A 22,206-nucleotide genomic window follows, 5' to 3' on the forward strand; every position below is an offset into this window, starting at 1 on the left:
AATATGGTGGACAAGAAAACTTTATAGTGAAAATCAATACAATGATACATTTTTTTCTACAAAGAGTTCATTGTCATAAGAACTGTAATGCCAGATTCTGCTTTCTGCTTCTGAATGCATTCCTGTTGCACACCAAAGGACTATTTTATTAGGATCCAACTGTGAGAACGACACATGAAGTCCACGCTGTTTAATGCAGGGACCCTGGAATCAAAAGTACACATGTATGTGGAATTCTAAAGTAGAATGTGTGTAATAACTATTTAAATTACTTTGAATGTTCCATAATGATAGGTGGCAGAAGCACCAGAGTTAGTGTTTAAGGATTTTAACACTACAGTTAAAAATTTTCAGTAGTTAGTCAGGACAATAACAGTTATTCCTGTACCTAATAAGATGTTTAAGTAAATCAAAATAAAATGACAAATATACCCTTGAGGATTTTTTTTTCCTAATTCAACATGAACTATAAGGGTCCAGTGTGACTGCCTGATGTTGCTAGAAATTATGGAAATGACTGATGCATTTGTCCAGTGTTCTGGAGCATAGCTATTTCCCACTACCTACAGAAGTGAGCAATATTCATTTATATCAACAATGATCAGGTAGTGTCACTACTGAATTCAATTACCATTCCAAGGACATTTAAATCTGAGCTGAAAATGCTTCAATGCTGAGCTACTTATTAATACAGTAAAAATTTTAAAATCAACACTGACTTTCTTCGTCTTTTATGCTGAAAAGATAAGCAATGGCTTCTCACTTTTTGGCCTGCCTTGCACAACTGCAGTTACTGCCACATTGCCAAAGAATTACTTTAGGGTGGCTTGTCTATAATAGCATTTTCTTTTAAGGTGTCCTAAGTTTTAGTCATTGTTTTAGTTTATTTTCCCATTTGAATGAACCAACTGGTAATAAACCGGTACCAAACTAAATGATAATTTATAATGTGGTATTTAAATTGCCTGTTACAGTGTGAGAGTAAAAATGAAGTGCATAATACTGTTCACAAATCATTCACATGCCATGCACTTATTTTCGTTTGTACCGAGCAATGAGATATTACAAAAAGACGCATAAACCGTCAATTGTCTAAAACTATCATTTTACATTATGGAAGGAAAACAAGGTATGTACATTTTTTCTGACAGAATATTTCTGCAGGTAACAGCATTTGGTATTTTTATTAAATTGGACCTGCTAGTGTATACAGCACATATTTTATCAAAATTGTACGTAGAAGGGTGTTTACTGAGCAATCATTCCATTTTCAAAAAATAGATTTATTTGTGTGAACTGCAATGGGATTTAAAGTATATCCCTCACTAATGACAATATGCTAAAGAAAACAGATTGTCAGGTATATGCATGCTACATTTTAAGCTTTTCATAAAGAAAACCATTTTCCTATATTAAAAGTTTAGGCCAAATTATCTCCAAACACTTCCCACTTTAGACTGGGGCTTGAATATCATTTTCAACTTATGAAAGAAAAAACATGCATCAAACCTTTATATAATTTAATGGGGGAGTCAATGTTAAACTGTGGCTTAATAGACTAAATAGATGATGACTTACAAAATGCTCCATTATGGAACGAAGATACATATACCTGTAGATCAAACATTACTTGATTTTATTGTATTTTTTTTTTTTAATATGTTACTTTTTTGGAAGGTGTCACAGCAATTGGAGCTACTGCCTGGCAGCTTAAGAACCCATCTTGATTATGCATGCTTCCCATTATCAAAATTGTTTTCTACAGGTTCGCCTTTTTTTTCTTCTTTTTTTTTTTAAATTCCCAAGTCAAAGGTAACAAACATGCCCAACTGGCAACTCTAAATTGGTATTGGTCTAAGTGGAGTAGAGTGAGGGACTATACGGACCAGTAATGGACTGTTTCCTGTCCAGGGTTAGTCCTTCCTTACATACAAAGCTGAAATGAAGTTACCTTTCTGTGTGATCTTACAATGCTTAAGGCATGCTTAGAAAAAAAAAAAACAGGTTTGTAGCATCACCACCCAAAGCGTACACTATATAGCATAAAGTGATGCTTTGTTTATAAGATGATGCTGTTTATGTATTTGCTCATAGACACATTCTTAAAATTAATTCAAAGGATGCTTTCTTCTTAATACAAATATACCACTCCAAAATACTAAAGGGACTTTTTAAAACTTAGAACATTAATTAAGAACTAAAAGACAACACTGCTTTAGACAAAGATGCATCAGTTTTGAGTTCAAAATATATGGTCCTGTGCAAGTGTGAGAACCACAGCAACAGTGAAGCACAAAACTCTGAGATGATTATTTGTAAGAACAAACCACATCCTGAATAACGAGAGCAGCCTGTTTAGCTATCAGACCTTATTAACTCCCTGCTCATTGGTATGACAGAACTAAACTCATGTGACAGACTCTAGTGTGTGTCATTTCTTTTCTAGTATTCATTATTTATTCATATAAATCCATGCAGCGTATGCCATCTTCTTATTCCAGAGAAGATTGTTTTTAAAACAATGGATGGTTTCATCATCCTAATGCCCCCTTTACCCAGTTTGGCTTATAAATGACAACCTGAAGCCTAAGGGAAAGGCAGTAAGCTCAAGGCGAAGTCAAACCTACTGTATGCCTTTGGACTAACAGGATGTTGTTGTCATTTTTCCTACGTTTTGTGACAAACAAAGGCAACATGTACACTATATCACATGCTCCGTAACTCAACAGCATTTTAATAACTTATAAAAATCACCTCTCCAAACACTTTTGGGATGCTTGCCTTTTCACAAAAGGTCTACCAATAATATCATTTTAAAAACCAAACTTTGCCTTAATGTGTCTTGTGTTTCTTTTTCCATAGGCAGCTAATGTGACACTTTTATCACAACACAGACATTTCTACATTACTTTAGCTAAAGTATTGTAATGACAGGATGATATTAACTTGACATTCACAACATATAATCATCCAGATATAACCTATTAAAGATTGGATAGTAGCAATTGCCAGATTTATTGTTCTCTAGCATAAAACATGCACATAAGATAATGCTAAAGGATGTGTCACACTTCTGCTGAGGTCTTCTAGGGAAACTGCTCAACAGGAACTGTTACATTTTCTCAGTATTATTTTAGTTTTGTTCCTCACTCAGCAGGCCACACAGTGAATCTTCTGCAGTTATGGTGTATGTAATATTTACCTGAAACTGAATTTACCCTGCTTAAATAATTACAGTGCTCCATATTGTATTTACTTTTCACTTACTGCCTTTTGGGGTATTTTAAAACTTGACCAAACTTGCGAGTTAACATTAACTAAAAATCATGGTGGTGATGTTATAAAAGTTATGAATATACTTTCCCAAGAAATAGTTTCCACATTAAATATATGTTGAATGTAAAAATATCAATAAAACAAGAAACAATGAAACTTTAGCTGAAATGCCTACATTTGTTTAGATGGCTAAAAATCAGTGCTATAGCAAAAGTTCTACCAGACCAAGGCAAATGATTTCATTTTGTATTTAGAAATGAAGTCCTGAATGTGCGTCTCATGAGCATTTAATTATAAAATGTGCAAGCAGCTGGCTTCGAGGTTGTTCCATTAAGACAGGTGAAGAAATAGGTTAAACACAGAGAATGGAGAGTTATACAATTAAACCTGTCAACTGCTTTAAGATATGGGGAAAAAAGCAGTCCACAGGAGTCAGCAATATGTCTGCTCCACTCTTTTAATTCACATGAATGACTTACAGGATAATGATGCTGGAAGCAGGTCAGTTATATTTGCTGACTACATAATATTTAAAGGAAGAGGAGACATCCCTCAACTAAGTAAATTAATACAAACAGGCAATTAATGTGCAAAAAAGATTAATAAAAGGAGAGGGATTTTGCAGTGCTCATTTGGAACACTTGTTTCAAATTTCCTGCCCCCTGTTAAAGATTACAGGTATAATGTAACAGTAATTCTTCAGGCATACTGCGGAGGGCAGACAGATTGGCATTTACTAGTATGATTCTATGGTGCTGGGAAGTCAAAAAAAAGTTGCTTTATTGTCATACTAGTATTGCAGCATACAGTGAACGAAATAAAGTTACCCAAGACTGTGGTGCTACACACACATAAACACAGGACAAATGGTTAAACAAGTGAGGAACTATACTATAAATTAAAAAATAAATAATGAATAAATGAGAAGACAACAATAAATTGAAGTAATAATAAATAAATAATAACTAATAATAAAAACAACAGTAGTAACCATAAGTAACAATTGTACTGCATAAAAATAAGCTACTAGGAACAGCTCTGAGGGCTGGGGGGCACCACAGAGTTCACAATCCGGACAGCCAAAGGGATGAGGCTGTTGCAGAACCTGGCAAAACTGGTTCCAAAGCTAAAGAACCTTCTGCCAGATGGAAGTGGGTCAAAGAGACCAAGGGAGGGGTGGAAATGGTCCTCTACAATGCTGTAGATGCTTTATGGATACAGTGCTTAAAAAAAGATGCCTTTAATGGAATACAGAAAGGTCCCAACACTCTTTTCTGCTGTGTGTAATGCTGAACGGTATGACCAAAATTCTTATTTTTCAAAATTATACCGGTTTCACGGTATTCAACAGTATTTTTTCCCATGCATGAGTGGATGTTAATAACATTTTCCACTGCAATTACTACAATAGACTGACTAAGAATAACCTATTCCACTGTAATGAGAATTGCACATTGTACAAAAAATCTTTTAATGTTCACACAAGTATTAATTCAGGTTTGCATGGCCCCATAAAGTGATAGTTTTCAAGGGGGTGGCACTAATGAAGAGAAGGAATCACACTGCATGACAATTGCAGTCAAAATATAGAACCTTATTATAGAACAAATTTTGCAAACAACTTAAACTATAATTTTGACAAAATGTTTTCCACCATCCAAAGAGGCATTTAGACTTAGTAAAATATCCAGAGGTGCTTGTCAAAAGTTGTATTGCACTGAATATGTCTTAGAAAAGGAATACATAGTAAATTTTTTTTTGTAAACCAACTACATTTTCCGTTAATGTTAACAATCTCTGTCCACTGACACATTAGCTATATGGATTGTAATGGCGTTAGTTATCTCGATCCACCGCTTGCTTTTTTTGTCATAGACAGTACCTCTAGCAAACGCGTCTACAAGTGACGTCTGACTTAAGTGTCCTCTAGCTTTTTCAGTTTTATCTGAGGACGTGGAGGGTGCCAATCTTAGTTCCATACATTCAAGGTATTCCAAAGCATTTTTGCAGCTAAGGTGGTACAGCAAATTGCTCGTGTTGCCGTCTTCAGTGACAACTTTAGCTCAATAGCATTTGCAGTAAATAGTTGTTTGGTCCACCTCCGACCTTTTAAAACCAAAGTAAACTCCAGAAAACAAGCATAGCTCCTTTTTTGGGCAAAAGTTCTTCTGTGTCATCGGGGTCAACTTTTTCGTCTGCTACAGCTTCAGTTTCAGAATGTTCTCTGTTCATTTTCACCACTCAATACCTCCACTATCACATGTATTCCAGTTGCATGCATGTTTAGCGGTGTAGCAGTGAAAAAGGTCCCCCCTTAACCACGTTCCGAACGTTGTTTAGGCAATTTAAACCGGTGTTGCGGTATAAGAGAAATCCATATCATAACAAAAACAAAAAATGATTTTCAGTATGAACCGGTATACCTCCCAGCACTAGCTATGTAGCTATGTTGTAGGACTTTATGGTTAAAGACCTTGTAGTACCCAAGCCAGAAAATGATGCAGCTGGTCAGAATGCTCTTGATGATACCCCTGTAGAATAGGGGGAGGCAGTCTTGTCTTCCTCACCCACCAAAGGAAATAGAGATGCTGCTATGCCTTCTTGAGTATGGAGGTGGTTTTACTTGACCAAGTAAAGTTAGGCGCTTGGGAAGGTGCCAGAAAACCCGGGGGTACTAGGAGAAATTCTAGCAGTATAGTTTCAGGGCTTTCTAATGTTGTCTAAGACCCTGTAAGGACTTTCCTGGGTTAAGGCTTCCTTTTGGGTTTGGGAATGGCTTGTGAGAATCCTCAGAGACTACAATATACAAAAACTACATAGAAAACTCCTAATCAAGTTTAATTTAGTCAAGTCATGGGTTTTATATCTCTGAAGTCCTATGTGGTAAGATGAAATTTTTTTAACTGGTATAATACACTAAAAAATGAAGTTGGGATGAATTTTAACTAATGACAAACTTAAAATCAAAACAGAACTGACCCTAAATAATGTCTTTTGAAATGCATTGTCTTTTTGGTCACCCTCAAACAGTTACAATTCCAAAAATGGACACATAGACAGTATGTTAATGTTGCGGGAGAGGAGGAGGTTGATTACCTACTGGCTATACATAAACTTTACTGAAATAACTTGACATTTGATTTATTTTTTATAGCTCATGGACAGTGTTAAATAAACAATCAAACAAACAAATTAATAAATCTACTACAATCTAGTGGTACATTAATTTCAATTATTAATAATATTACTTATGACCTGTAGTAGACAAGTATTCTATCCAGGGCTGGATTCACATGTACAATCTACACAGTTAAAATGGAAATGTCAACAACATCAGCTTGACTGCTTGCTGACATACAAATTGATGCAAAGGAATATCAGATTCCCTGACAGTAGGGTAGACCACTACTTGAAATAATGTACATTCAACATAGTCTATTAACGTATAAAGAGTATAAAAATCTTTTTGTAATAATGGTAATTAAACGAGATTTTTGCTCTTATTAATTTTCTTACACGTACCCAATTATGATCAACTTGCGAGTCCACTGTAACAAGCAGTAATGTAATTAAAAAATAAGTAATCAGTCACCATGATTTATGTTTTAAATACATGTTTTCAAATTGTGGGCTGGGTTGCCCTGTCAATCCACCAGGTTCTTGGGGGACCGCAGCAATCATGGCTAGGTTGACATTTTTTTTTAAAATTCCAGTTTTCAAGATTGTCTTTGAATTGCTTCACTTAGTTTTTAAATCAATATAGATGAACATTTTCATGCAACAACTGCAGAACGTATCAATGCTATTATAGACTAGGCACATAACAAAAAAACTATTTGGGGAGAGAGAGACTTAAAAAGTCTGTTAGTTACACTGTGGCTGAACCAGAGTACCTATGCTAGGCAGCACGTCAGTTCCAACTCTGTGTCTCAGTGATTTTGCAGTTAGTCTCTACTCCTGTCTTGCCCAGCTGACCTTGTTCTTTTATTCCATATTCACCGTCCATGCCAGTTTGTGCAAGTGGGGTCTGAGATAACAGCTCAGTTTCATTCCCCACCTCTTTGAGCTAATGCATGCAAGAATGGGATAATGTCCAAATACAGATGGATTTTTGCAAAACAGTGCATCATCACAGGTGAGTTCTGTCTTAATTGCATCGGCACAAGCAGTTTGCAAAGCAGCTGTCTCTCTCTTTCTGTGTTACAGTCTGCCAATGTTATAGTATTATAATATTTTTAGTTAATGATATGCCAAAACAAAGCTGAGTACCCCAGCCTAGACCTAACACATATTTATCAATACTCTTCTCTATACATAAGCACTGGTATGAAATAATAAGTTTACCATTATCCATAATCATGCTGTTGGGCCCCTGTTGGCAGAAGCCAAAATCCAAGATCATGCCCAGCTTCACATGATTGGGTTTATATTAAAGGAGATCCTTGAGCAGGAAGTATAACATTTTGGAGAGACTTGGCTTAAAGTCTGGAATTCCCTGCTTTAAATGACTTTAAAGCGACATATGCTACTGTATTTTTCTTCTTCTTTCATATTTATAAGATTTTAGACTGAATATATACCACATAAAACAGTTCTTGCATTTACTGAAAACATTCTGTATGAAAATCATTTATAAGATGTAAGACAATGTCATTTTCAAGAGGAAATAATCAGAGACAAACTATAAAACAAGACTAACAAAAAATCTTTTACATTAACAAGGTCCAGAGAGAACTGTTATCTTACATAGAAAAGCAAGGACAAAAAAGGGGGTTCGATTAACTACATTGTTCATTGGACTCATTTTTGTAAACCTATATGAAAAGCTGTCTGTCATTACGGTATAACATTGGCAACCTGATTTAATGAAGTTTAGTAAGACATCTTGCTTTCATGCCTTTACATTCAAGCTAATTCACATGGACAGCGCTAATGGGTCAAAAACACAGAGAGAAAAAAAGCCTTGCTTATATTTCTATTTTCACTGTTGAACTAGAGACTTTTGTTTTGGTGATGTGCTAGGTTCCTATATTAACAGCCATTTACAATCAAATGTTAAGCCAACATTAAAATTACAGATAAGTGGTCTTTTTCTTCAGTGTTTGAGTAGCTTATCCTTCCAACTATTTTGTGGTGGTTTTCTCTGTGTAGATGAACTAAGCAGCTGGCCACAGTGGTGAGGACAAAATAAAATACTTTTCAGGGAGCACTTCCTTTAGCTAGTTACTGCCCTGGCTTAAGTTAATTTTTCTTGTTGTTCTAGCTTCCATGTTTTATTATTTCTGCTTTTTGATGTATTTTATGTAAAAACATTCTTTGTTTACAAATCTTTCTTCGTTTGTCTATGTACACATAAATCTGACTTCTCTTATGTTCCTTGCGGTTTGTGGGTGATACTCCCCAAGAGACATGGCCATTTGACATTTCCATTACTTAGCCCTTCTTCCAGCCATTTAGGACCGAGAGGAAGAAGCTCTGAGCAGTTCAGCACAGAAGTTGTGGAGGAGTATTGCTTCCTTGTAATTTTTGTTATTATTGAGTATTTCTGCTGTTTCTTGGATTCTTCCTTGGATTAGCGTAATGGGACTTATTTGCTGTTGGTTTGCCTGTTAGGCAACTCCTTTATGTTTTTTTCAATTAAATAAATAAGATTCCCTAAGATTATTGGATGGACTGGTATCCTCAAGCCAAAGGTTTTTATGATGTCCTTTCCCTCACAAGACATTTTAATATTTTGAGACACTGAAACTTATTTCTGATTGGCAAACCCTTTCAGATATGCACAAATCATGAAACCTTCCAAATACATGTATTCCATAGGAAAGGAGCTATATATTTATTATTATTACTTTAGAAATCACTATTTAACAATTAGAAAGCAAAAGTCAAATGAATTCTCCCAGGTTGATAGAAATTTAATAATTCTTATGTTATTCACTTCAGGTATGAAATTTGCTTTTTTTGAAGGAGAAAGGAAATTGATTAGCAGTGGATATCCATATGAAGGTATGCTTGTAAAAAAGGCTTTCAAAAAATGGTACTCATGAATCTAAGCACTGCAGGACATGTCAGAATGTACTGTATATTCAAAGTTATGTCAACTGAGAAAAAAAGGTTGCTTTCAAAAACCAAAAGTGATGTGGAATAAGGAACACCTGTGCTTTGGATCTCACAATCAGAACAGTGTCTCTTTGACAAAAGAGTTAAGAAATTAAAGCTATGGCAAAAATATGAATATTTCTAAATTTCTTATGAATGTACATCTCTTATGTCTGTTCTTTTCTAAAGGCAGAATAAGAAAAGACAAATAAAACTGCAAGTCACCTCCAAAACCACCACAGATATCCCTAGTTTTCCAATGTCAACTTTCTTTATAGTCCATCAACTTTTTAGTTTTATTTCTTATATCATTTCTTATACACTGGATAGTGAACTTTTCCATAACTTTCCACATACCTTTTAAATGTTGGGTATTGATGCCTAGTTTGAATGTAGTTGTATCCCATTTACTGAATGTTGGTCTTTAATTTAATTAGCGTAACTCTGAAATCTTTGATAAACATTACTTAATTTTTAAAAAATGACTGAAAACGTAACAACAGAGAATGAAGCACACTCTGTTTCTCTGCAATGGAGAATGTGCTTATAGTTCTTCAGGTAAATATAAAACATGTATCTCAATCCCATTCTCGACTATTTAAAAATACAGTCACCTTGTTATGTTTCACTAATGTTTGAGGATGGATATTTTAAATATATAGAGAGACACTGGTTAATACTAATTGTAAAAAAGAAACAATATACTTTTTTGAATCATGAATCAGGGTATTATCCACTCTTATGAGAGCTGGTCGCTAATATTTACCCAAACTGCTTTACAAATCAAACTGGCTTATACAGGAAAGGTTAATATACTGTATCTGTGTTAAAGGCTACCTCCAGAAATTCTTTTACTTGCTAGTAAAACATTTACATTGACAGTACACAAACAAACAGTCTGCGATCGAGAAAGCTGTCACAGAGTATCTGAAATATTATCCACACCTTCAACATTAGAATTCTAAAAGTAGATCAAAAGCACAAGATGCATCAGCCTAAGAGTATAAGAGATTCACTTGTGACTATGGCAGTATGCTTAGTTAGCCTCTTTTTTGTTTTTGAAGGAATTTGTTATCTCTTTTCAACCATTTTGTAAGTCCACTTAAAGCAATTTCAAGGTTGCTGAAAACCAAAGTCTAAAGAGAAATCAACATTGGCTGTAAAGCCATTCATTTATTTACCTTGTACTAAGCTAGCTGAAAAACATCACTTTAACTACAAATAGAATTACACAGTTGTGCAAAATTGTAATATGTGTAAGATGTTAGTTTAAAAGAAGGATCAAAAATGAAAGCATTACACTTGTCATACAAAGGCCAACTTAAAACTGCTGGCTTATAAATGCCATTCATTATAGCCAAATATTCAGATCTTCAGAACTTGTGGTATGATGAGGCATAGTATGTAATGCTACCCTACATTTACAACCTTATTTAACAAAAAAGTGCTTTGGCTGCTGTAAGGAATGCGACTACATGGTTATCTGCCGTGAGAAGAACCTGAAGCTCAATTCCATGATTGTGGTGGCTTCAAAGCCCAGGGCTGCACAAGCTTTTGCATGAAACACAACCCTTAGCATTTTTAGTTATTTATTATTTATATTTTAAGGTCTCAGCCAATTGATTTTTGCACACAATTTAGTGATGCCATGATGCTCTTTAACCACTACACCTCTGCTCATAAAAAATATTTGAAATTGAACAAAAAAAGCCTGTGTAAGTGAGTTTACTTCTGCTTATAATATATGATTTAGTCCACTTTAACTGAATTAACCAGTAAATAAAGGGCAACCCACAAGCTGATACATAAATCATCAAGCTTAACACCGGGATGATTCCTTGCTAATAAATCAGTTCTTTGAATCCCACATGTAGTTATTATCTCTGTGGAATCTACAGCTAAGTCCACAATACCACATTTTCATTTAAAACATTTTCAAACTAAAACAACTCTACCCACAATGGAGTTTTTGTAGACTAGTGCAGAATAATTTAGAAAATCCTCTCTGTCCATAATGAAATGCCAGAAAACACACATGACATAGATATTAGGCATACACTGGGCATGCTGGCATTTGGCAGAAAACTCCTTGAAAGGTCTGTGTAGTGAAAAATTCAGAGCCCTATGAAAGTCTGATTCCCTTGTGCTTTATTCCCTTTTTCAAAACTGCTAGCTCACAAGACTCTCATAATGTATTCACTGCATACAAAAAAAGAAATTATTTAAGGAGAAAAAGCAAACTGGACCCATGTCACATTAATGTACTGATTACAGTTGAAAGTAACTATTTTCAGATCTGGTGACAGTTGTCTTGTAATTAAATAAAAGCAAAGCAAAACTCTTATAAAAAATAGTATTTAGCTCTATGTTCATTTGTAAGATGATTAAACATAAGCAGTCTACAACAATCAGAACACATCTTGTACCAAATATCTTTATCTTTGCTTTACTTAATTGTGCTTTCATGTCTTTCTCAGTTCTGTAGCATTGTGAGCTTGGCTGTATTCTACACTCATCAAGTTCGTAAAGTGTCTTGTTATTAATTTTGCTTAGAATGTGCTCTTCCTTACTGAGCAAATGAAGTTTATGTAATAAACATTAATAAGAGGCTGTCAACTAAGCGATTTTTACCCAGCATTCAAAACTTTACAAAATGTAATTTTGATACATACAGGTAAGCAGCACAAGTGCCATGGAAACCAATTCTTTTATCTCCAATATGTTGTACATTTTTTTTTTTGTGAAGGCCAATCAAGTAATGAGCCATTGTAATGAACAGCAACCAAAGAGGGAAGGGCTATGAAATAATATAGAACCAATCAGAGCACTGTTAAGAGTACAGTTAGGGGAAAACTGCATTTATGACCATCCACAATAAAATGTGTATATGGCTCTGGAGAGTGTTTTTAAAAGTCTTTGATTTCAGGTATTAAAAACTATGAAGTAGTGTGGACAAAAGGCAAAAATGAGAAAAATGTATGCATTTTTAAATTAAAATTGAGTGTGCACAGGGCCTAGTCTTTCTCTCGGTTTCTCCACAAATTGGTAAGTCCAAACTAGCTTAAGTTGAATGATTCAGGCAGAAAGTATTTTATGTAGTTTGAAGTTAATTGTTTAATGCAGTAATGACGTAAAATTTTGAGTAATTTTAAGTTATAGCTGGTCTTCTGCAAAATATAAAGTTTGCATACTATTCAAATAAGACTCTACTTCTTTGACAATTTGGAAACTGGATATTAGACTGAAAATAGATTCAATGGCATCGTAATTCAAGTAATTGAAGCTACAAACAGTGACACACATTTTTATGATTCAAACATGTTCACACAATAACTTGCTGCACTCAAAAAGCATTGTGGAAACTGCAAGAAATGTGCAATATTTAATACATTTATTGTAAAAAAATTCTTTATTGCTACCAATATTCTAGTCACACATCTATAGCCTTTCTTTAAAGTTTTTGTAAGTGACCCAGATTTTTCTCATTAAGGAAATAGAATGAAAATCAAAAGTAGTTATTTTCCACTGAGAAATGGAGGTCTGATTCCTCCCCCCAACCCCCCCAAAATAAGGAATTTAAGAGTATTTCACGGTCCTGTTTAAGACTAGGGTTTTGTTTGATATGATTAAAATACTTCAGTTATTGCCTTATATCCCTTTCTGTCCCCTGGGGGAAGAGTTTAGAGCATGTATTTTCTAGACACACATTGCATCTGCCCCCCAAACAACCCCAAAAGACTGAAATAGCTACTGTGATGGAAATTAAATCTATATAAATGCATTTCTATTGCAGCTAAATATTCCTCCCATTCGCAAGACAGAAAATTTACCTTATTTTATTAGAAACCCTGTTTTCTTTCTTCTAAACATATAAAATACACATGCAGGTATGGATGATTTCTTTGTCCTTGTCAGATCTGTCAAGATTTCAGAGAAGCAATAAAGCACTGCCTTTTTTCTAACAGGCATTGTAAGTATTACTTTTACATTTATTTTAACAACAGCAGTGCTAAATCAGCAGAAGTCATTAACTTTAAAATGCTGTCAATACTCAGCCTGGAATTCCAATCTGGCAATAAAACTATCCCTAAATCTTCAAGCACTCAAAAGCAAATGTTTGCTTCTATATTCATTTAACATCATATTAAACATTTTGATTATGATTTAGATAAAGGAATACTTTTTTTTTTTAACAAATCTTGCTTTGTTTTATAGTTACTTTAAATAACTTCATAAGACAATTTGTGATAGTGTTCCCTTTTTTTGAGAACTCCTTATTAAAATAAAGACTGCATAACAGCACCACAAAACACCAATATAAGTCTATTCTACCTTTACTATTTATTGCAGTATAGATAAGGTTAGAAGGGTAATGTCCTATGCTATGTCTTCTCTACAATTAACATCCTTTTTGGATTAATGGCCAGTTTTAGACAGAGGCTTGTTTGCGACATACTATATACCACTCCTTTCTTAATTATGTCATGAAGAACATTTTGAAATCTTCTTATATACATCTCCTGCTGAATGCCTTTCTACCCTTTCTCTTTTGTGCTTGGCAAATCTCTTGCTGCTAATAGCTGACTGTTTATACACACACACACATATATATATATATATATATATATATATATATATATATATATATATATATATATACATACATACTTTAAATGGTACTAAAATTATTTTGCTTCTACATGAATTGTCATTTCACATTAAAAGCAAAAACAAATAATGATTCTGAATATCATTAACTCTATTAAGTAGAGCTTTATGCATATTGGAAAATAAAGTAATTTTTCCTTTGTAGTATAAAACTGAGCCACACTTCCAGACAACCTTGCCAATACACCAGAAACATGGTGATTATATGTGCTGACCTTGAAAGAAAATTATAGGGCAGTTCAAACTCCATCTTTATTCAATGACTTCATGAAGCGAAACATAAAGCGTGCCATCTACTAAAGTGATTTTGTGCTTTCAAAAGCAGTAATACATCAAACTCCTGTGATTATTCATTGATTTTTAAAGGTTAAGGACTAGTCATTAAGTCACTACACCAAGCCGATTCTGTGAATACTCTGTACCATGATCACCAGATATTTAAAATGTGAGGCTCACAGACAGCAGAAACTGCCAGCGCTTAAAATATGAATTGAATATAAAATAAATCGGCATGCTGTCAATAAGCAGAGAAAAGTGCACTAGAATCTATGTAAAATATCAGGCCTAGATTATGAAGAGTGTTCAAATACCCTTCATTTTAGAAAAGCAGGTATATCAGTGACATATGCATTATTCTGCCTCAGAAGAAGACAAGTGAAACACAACCTGAATTCATATATATGAATTCCAGGGATATGTAAATTGTATTGGTTTTGGCTGGAAATAAAAAATGAACTATGTAAACATTCTATGTTTTGTAACCAATATTAAAAAAAAACTTGAATAAATCAGATGAAAAAAAAATATTTTTATACGTCTTAGACAAAGTACAAAACATAATAACATGTTCAAAAAGTGTCAAAAAAAGGAAAGTTTTTGATGCCACAGACCGCCACTAAAACCACTCACTGAAGACCAGTAAAGAAGGCACAAATATTAACATATTTCTCTAAAGAGTAATATAGCATCAAGATAGCACAATAGTTAGTTCTGGTGCTGCACAGCTCACAGTCACTGGGGTTGAATTCTGCCCCAGTCGATATCTGCACATTCATCCTTTGTGGAGCTTTTTCACAGGGCATTCTGGTTTTCTATCCACATCCATGGCAAATCTAGATTGGCATGTTAGTGAGCGTGCCCTGCAATGGACTGTAACCTTGTTCACGTAAATTATAGTATACACAATAATTAAATCTATATTCAGTCTGGTTAGAGGTACAATAATCTTTGAAAACTTTTTCTGTTTGTAAAAGTTGTTCATCACTGCTTCACACTTTTCCTTCAAATATAAATTTAATTATTCCTTTGGGTTAGTCATCCTTTTCTTCAAACAGTAAACCTTTGACACTACCAGCTCTCAAATGTTAACTTAATAGTTTTTTTTCAGAATACAATCTTGCAGGTCCTAAATGGAAACACATGATTCAGACTATATGTCAAACAAAAGTAGCTGTGCCACAGCAAGATCCTGTCTTTTAATGCTCACAGTCAACAATATAATTCTAAATTACTTATTGAATTTAAAGGGTTGTGCACAAAAAGTCAAGGAGCAAGATACTTTTTTTTTTTTCAATGAGCCATTAGACATCCTAATACTCCCTGCACAAGTTTCCCTCCAGGTAAGAAAGCATAGGGGCTTGCTCATCTCAAGGGGCAAAGGTAATTAAACCAGTAGTAATGTATTTAAAATTTTCTGGATAATTTAGTGTCAAGTGATAACCTGTGACAGCAAGTAAGATTAAACACAGACAGCACCAAGTGGACCGGTTTGAATGGCCCAAACAGTTTACAAAAGGACCCTGACTATCTAGCAAAAACTACGCAGAAATTTAACAACCACTTCCTAAAAGATTTATAAAATTTCATGCAAGGTCAGGGAAGATGACAAAGGCTGTGTTCCTTAACATCAATTGATGAGGACATTTCAAAGAGTTCAGCCAAATGAAGGGTAAAGTCAGCCTTAACAAGATCCCTGCTAATTGGTAGTAGACACCCATAATGAGGTATACCTTCGGTTCCAAGGAAGAGGCCTTCGGGGCACTGCTCATACAGGAACTTTTAAGAATGGAACTTCTGAAAATTTAAGAAAATCCTTTAAGGGTGCGGAAAGCTGCTCTGGAAAGAAAGGTAAAACCTAACTCAGACTGTGCTCACCAAAACTGGGAAAGCACTGTACACTATGCAGAATACTGGTATTAGATGGAAAGAAAATTTCACAACAGCATGTATGTGTGTCTGATTGAACAAAGGACTGTAGCGTAAGCATCAGAGTAACACCTACTCTTGCATATGACTGATGGGTACCTTGCCATAAAATACATTGTTATGCTATAGCATTACCACATGTGTATTGCTCTTAGTGTCCTTCTCCCTGTTATGGCCGAATGTATGACTGTGCTTACCCACCCCAGAACTGAGGTGAGGACTGCATCTTTAAGGTAGGATGAATCTGTAAACTGTCTAGTGAGGCTCAAAAGTAAAAGGAAGTTGTTTCAATATAGAAGAACATTAGAGAGAAGCACTGGAAAGAAACACACATAGTAACTGCAATGAATAGGATAACAGCTTTCCAGAGAAACACAACATACTGTAATAGAGTACCTGGGCAACTGCACTTAGAGTTGTCAATCTGAGGAACACAACTGGTGACCTTTGCTGGAGATGGGTCTCAAAAAGATATCCTAGAGGAGTAGGCCACAGACACCCAAAATACATTGAAGGATAAAAATCGATTTGCTTACTGTAAAGTGACTTCTATTCCATTGCCGTTTACTACTATTTCTTTAAATATGACCATATCTTAAAAAGACTGCGTTCATTTTGGGGACTATTAAAAGTAGATTTTTGTAGTATTACTTCATTCCTTATATGTCTTGTGTTAGCATATTATGCATGAGTTCATTGATTATGTGTCAGATATTTTTTTTAATCAATTGATCTGCAAATTGTATTTAATTATTATCGCTAAGGGAAAATGAATCAGTAGGGTCCCCAATATTATTATACACATTAAGTCAGCCGCCATCATTGGCAGCAGACTCTGATCTTGCCCTATCTAAATGTGTTTTGAAAAGTGGTACAATGTGAAACAAAAAAAAAAAAAAAAGCACAAACAGAACTGTATTGGATTATTTATGATCTGGATGCAGTTGTGTACCCATAGACACCTTGCAACTTGGAAAGATAGGCCATCACAAACAACAGTCATATGTTCACTAAATGTTGAGGAGACTAAGTAAGTGTCAAGGTGCATCAGGTCATGGCACTGTATTTTAGAAGCATATACTGCAAACAACCAGAAGTCAACCTCAAAAAAAAAAAAAAATAGACAGACACCACTACTTAATGCTACAATAATAACTTGTTCAAAGAGGTATCAAGTATGAAAAATACATTTTTAGTGGGAAATAAACAACAGAAATGCAGAACATAAACTGCCATGCAACAAAGAATAACATTTATTGTGACGTTCATCAAGCTACCACTGTGGCTTTGCAATAAAATATTGACTTGATTCACTTGTGAAGACTTTAAAACACCTGCAAAACATGCTCTTAATGTTTTAACAGACACTTATCAGGCTAATCAACAAGACTATGAGGCTTCCTGCAGCAACCACACACATATATAAGTTTAAGCTTTATTAACCTCACTTCTATGCAACTGAGAATCAGAATGCCACTTCTGTAAAAAGAAAATGAGTGATGATGAATAATGGAAAAAAAAAAAAAACACTTTGTAAAATAAATTTTCCAGTTGTTGGGCACCTGAACACTTAATCTGAGAATGTGAAAAATGTGTTTAACTTTACTTTAAAATGTAACTTTTATTTATATTTCTTTTAATTCCCAACTACTATTTGTAGAATCATTAACACTGCTATCACAAGTATAGTCTGTAGCTAGTGATAGCATAAATTCATCAATTATTTTTCTGAATCTCCTTACTTCAATTTTAGTATTATTGGGAATCAGAACCATCCCATGGTGGTCAGGAACATGGCATGTACATTCCCATAAACACTAATATGAGAGTTACCAATTAACCCAACACACATCTTCATAATGTAGGGGGAAGCTAAAATATCTATATAGAACCCATGTGGACAATGTGCAGAAATCATAGTCATGTATATGGAGCTGAGACAGTAAAATTCAAAACAGAGTAGAAAATTACGTACAAATGCTAAAGCCTGAAACAAAGAAACATCTTGGATAATAAGAAGTATATAAGAAAAGTTAAGTCAAAACATCCATCAGCTTTATCTTAAATAGTGTCATCATGGAATAAACATCAACAACAGACACTCTAAGGTTATATACAGTGTGGCGGACAGCTGGAGCTCATGTCCAGTCAGGATGCCTGGAGGATGGAAGGACCAGGAGAGGAGCAGTACCTCCCCTGGAACAGGTGGGTGTTTGGGCCATGGGAAATGAGCTTGGAAGCTCAACCATGTGGAAACCTGGGGGTGCTGGGATGGTTCAGAAGCCATGGTATGCAGCACTTCTGCCACACCAGGAAGTGCTGCCAAACCAGGAAGCAGGTACACCAGGAAGTGCTGCAGGAAGGTCATCAGGGATCACCTGGAGCACATCAAGGTGCATTGTAAAAGTTGCCGTCTCACTCCATTTGGAGAGCCGGGGTCAGGAGGCAGGGGACAGAGCTTGCGAGACGAGGACTGGAGGCGGCAGAAGAGTAACAGAAAGAGAAAGAAAAGGACCAAGGTATATTTGTGGTGATTTGTGCACTGTGCTGAATTGGAAAAGATGAAAATAAAAAGCGTGAACTTGTGTAAGTGTGCCTCTTGTGTCTGTCTGTGCCGGGTTAAGCGCTGGTATAGCGCCATCTATTGTTACAACAGCATATTTCATATAAGCAGAGAGTACTGTATTCTCTAAATTTTAATTTTATAACAAACTTGTAAAAGCAACAGTAAAGGAAACATGATATTTAGCACTGCACTAGCCTTGAGTTTTCAGGTCTAGCTCCTTAGGCTCAAAACTGTAACATACTACATGGCACATTACTAACAGAACACCATGACAATTACTAACACAAGTCTGCCCACAAAGCAGGCTTTAACTATATGTTTAATGCAGGACGTATACTTGATATTGTCCACATCAGTAGTTTATGGAACCAATTAAATGCTTATAATTACCTGTTCTTGTTTGATGAAAATACTGCACCCAGAGGAATACACCATTAATAATTGCACCATCCCACTACAAATGCATTGAATAAACTAGGTATATAAGCTTAGATCTTGTGTTTGCTTAGTATTTAGACTATGGGCCAATAGCTCAGCAGCCATAACCCATGACCAAGGGCATATCTTGTTCTACTTCTGGAAAAACATGATATGTGCTTCAGTTTTTGTTGCCCTGTGTAAGTAAAGCACATTTAGGGAACCGTAACAGTGAATTAGTTTTTTTTTTTTTTTTTAAATAAAACAGTGAAGCAGCACAGACGCTGTGAGTGTAGGTGTATGAAAGAACAGCTATATGGCCACAGAAATTCTTAATGAGGGAATTGGACAGTAGTGTTTAACATGCTCATAATCAGTTGACGTTGTTTGGCACAGCTGCACTCACTGGAGATAAAGGGGGTCTGGGAGTGAGAACCAGAAAGGGAAACAAAGGGGGTAAAATCAAAGAAGAGATGGTATGAATAAAATTAGAAAGAGTGATCGGGTGCGTGAGCTGATTCAGTGGACAGAAGGTATGCGGTCAAAAGTTAGCCCCACAGCGTGCAAGAGAACAGCACTCTGGGGGAACATAGGTTAGTCTTAGCAACCAGTAAGCAGGAGCAACCAAAGGGCTTCATAAATCATTTTATGGATGCCCAAGGATGGTGGTGGGACGATGGAGTAAGACTGGACACCCAAGCAATTTGAAACAGACCTCTGACCATTGCTTCTATGAACTTGGAATTGGGTGGAGTGTAGATGAGCATTCGCATGACAGGAGGAAGGAAAAGACATGAGCTGCAAGAAGAAGAAATGTAGACGGGGGAGGTGTAAGGGGTCTCCTCTTTTTATTTTACTATGCCACTTGTTGCACTTTGCCTCCATTGTCCAGTAATCATCTTTATTTAGTGTAATAAAACCTTCCCTTATATTTTTATTTTCTTCGGGTTTTGGGACTGATTACAAAGCACTTGCTGTGACAAGCAACAAAAGTGGAACAGGCAAGATGGTTGCAAAGCAAAATGCTGAGCAATAGCATGCTGTGTCAATAAAAATTTAGATTTCTCTATACATGTAGCTCAGGTGTAATAGCTATGGCCCTGGCTATTTTCCTCAACATAGTTTGTTGAAAAGCACCAGAAATTCAAACTTTAAATATCAAGATCAACTCAAAGTGAAAAATTACAGTGTGCACAATTTTGGCCCAATCACCTCTAGAAGGCTGCAGATATATATCTAGTACACGTAAAACCTAAAACAAGCAACATTACTCTGCAAAGAGAGCAGCCATTGAGATTCTATCTATTTATGTGGTTGAAATACTGTAGACAATCTACAGCTTTCAAACATTTGTCAAAATAAACTGGCTCATTAATAATAAACTATGCAGTTTGTGTTCAAATCTCATCAAAAGGAGGACTGAAATCTTGATTCTTACTGAACACTTTGCTATTTACAAAACTGAATGAAAAAGACGTGGCACAGTTGGGATCCTATTAACAACAGAAGATGTTAAGAAAACATTTTAACACAAATAATATTTTTAAACTGAATAGAAAACCAATTTTCACAGTGGTGGCCTGTTAATGTTTTTTGCTTGATTTTGCATTCTAGGCCAAATACATGCTGCTACATCAACTGGCAACAGTAAACTGATCTGCAATCAGTGGTTGTGTGCATAACAGAGACACAGTAAGTCCCTGCTATGGGCAGACATTCTTTCCAGGGCCAATTCCTGGTTTGTTCTCATTAGTGTGGGAGTAAGATGTAGTTCCCTGTGACCTGGTATGTTGAAATTAAAATGGATGGATGGATTAATATGTAGAACAGACACTTAAGAGCAGGACTGCTTTCTGCAACATCTTTCATATATTCCTTTGTTAATTTTCTATGCTTTCTCTTTTACCATTTTAAACTCTGATGATTATGGTCAACAGAATTAGTTCATTTCTATAAAGGCAAAAAAAAAACAGAAAATTCCAAAAATAAAAAGACAGCCCAACACCAAAATATAATTTTAGTCATCGTCATAAGATCATAACCTAGTAATATTTTTTTCTAAAACAAAAAAGAACTGTTCATCCCTCAAAATATATATCATTACATATTTTTACAACAAATGCAATGCAAAGGGAAACGGACAAATGCTATTTTCATCAAATGCTACAATCAGAAAACTAGTGAACTAGGAGTATAATATTTATGACCATTGTGGATCATGTCCCAAGGCAAAGCCCTAAAACTTCTGTTTTATTGCTGCCACAGATAAGTATGACACACATAAGTTGGAAGAACACAGTCATAGATTAATTTTCTTAGTCACTTTCTGAATAGGTATTTGATTAACAACAATTCAATTCTCACAAATTTCATTGTAATAGCAGTGCAAACCGAATTATGGTTACAATGATAAACATGAAAATATATTCTACATTCTGCACTGGCACTTTCAGTTCTCATCTTTGTGTTCAAATTTGACAGATAATCACTTACAACTAGCATATAATTGGCATCTTCATGTTCTTTAAATGAAAAATAATGCACATATAAATGTGTATTAAAAATTTAGCTTAAAAAAACAAACAAAAAAAAACCCACCATGACTAGTTCCAGTGCAGACAGCCTTGTTCAATTAATTTGAAGAAAGAGGTAAAATAATCCTTATGGAAGATGTAAATGGAAATACTAAAAGGAATAATTTATTCATTATGTTCTGCTTAGTTCTTATATTACACCAATTCCCATTAACAAGAGAGTATAGAGCCATGAAAAAATGCTTCAGATAAATCATGGTTCCTCAATTGGCAGATCATGGGCTTTCGCAGGCCCGTGAACCATTTTTAATTGGTCCTTTTATTTATTCAAAGCAGTTACTTAAGACTGCACTGTTCACTAATGATATTTCAGCTTGTTCTTTTTATCCTGCTATATAAATTCTACCAAACATGGCAAGTTATCTAGTAGTCTCTTGTCAC

General features: G+C 35.1%; 1 protein-coding gene across 3 annotated transcripts in view; it reads right to left on the reverse strand.

Annotated features, from left to right (window-relative positions):
• rnf152 (ring finger protein 152) overlaps positions 1-22,206 on the reverse strand; it is a 199,695-nt gene that overhangs the window by 18,892 nt on the left and 158,597 nt on the right. The window contains exons 1-2 of one of the 3 annotated variants that reach the window (XM_039753161.1): positions 5,043-5,053; positions 2,147-2,148 (exon numbers count right to left, since the gene is read on the reverse strand). The exons of the other annotated variants lie outside the window; for them this stretch is intronic. The gene's annotated coding sequence lies outside the window, so the exon portion shown is untranslated. Of the gene's footprint in view, positions 1-2,146; positions 2,149-5,042; positions 5,054-22,206 lie in introns of those variants that run through there. 3 annotated transcript variants of the gene reach the window in all.

Source organism: Polypterus senegalus, chromosome 5 (assembly GCF_016835505.1).
Source record: "Polypterus senegalus isolate Bchr_013 chromosome 5, ASM1683550v1, whole genome shotgun sequence".
Lineage (NCBI taxonomy): Eukaryota > Metazoa > Chordata > Cladistia > Polypteriformes > Polypteridae > Polypterus > Polypterus senegalus.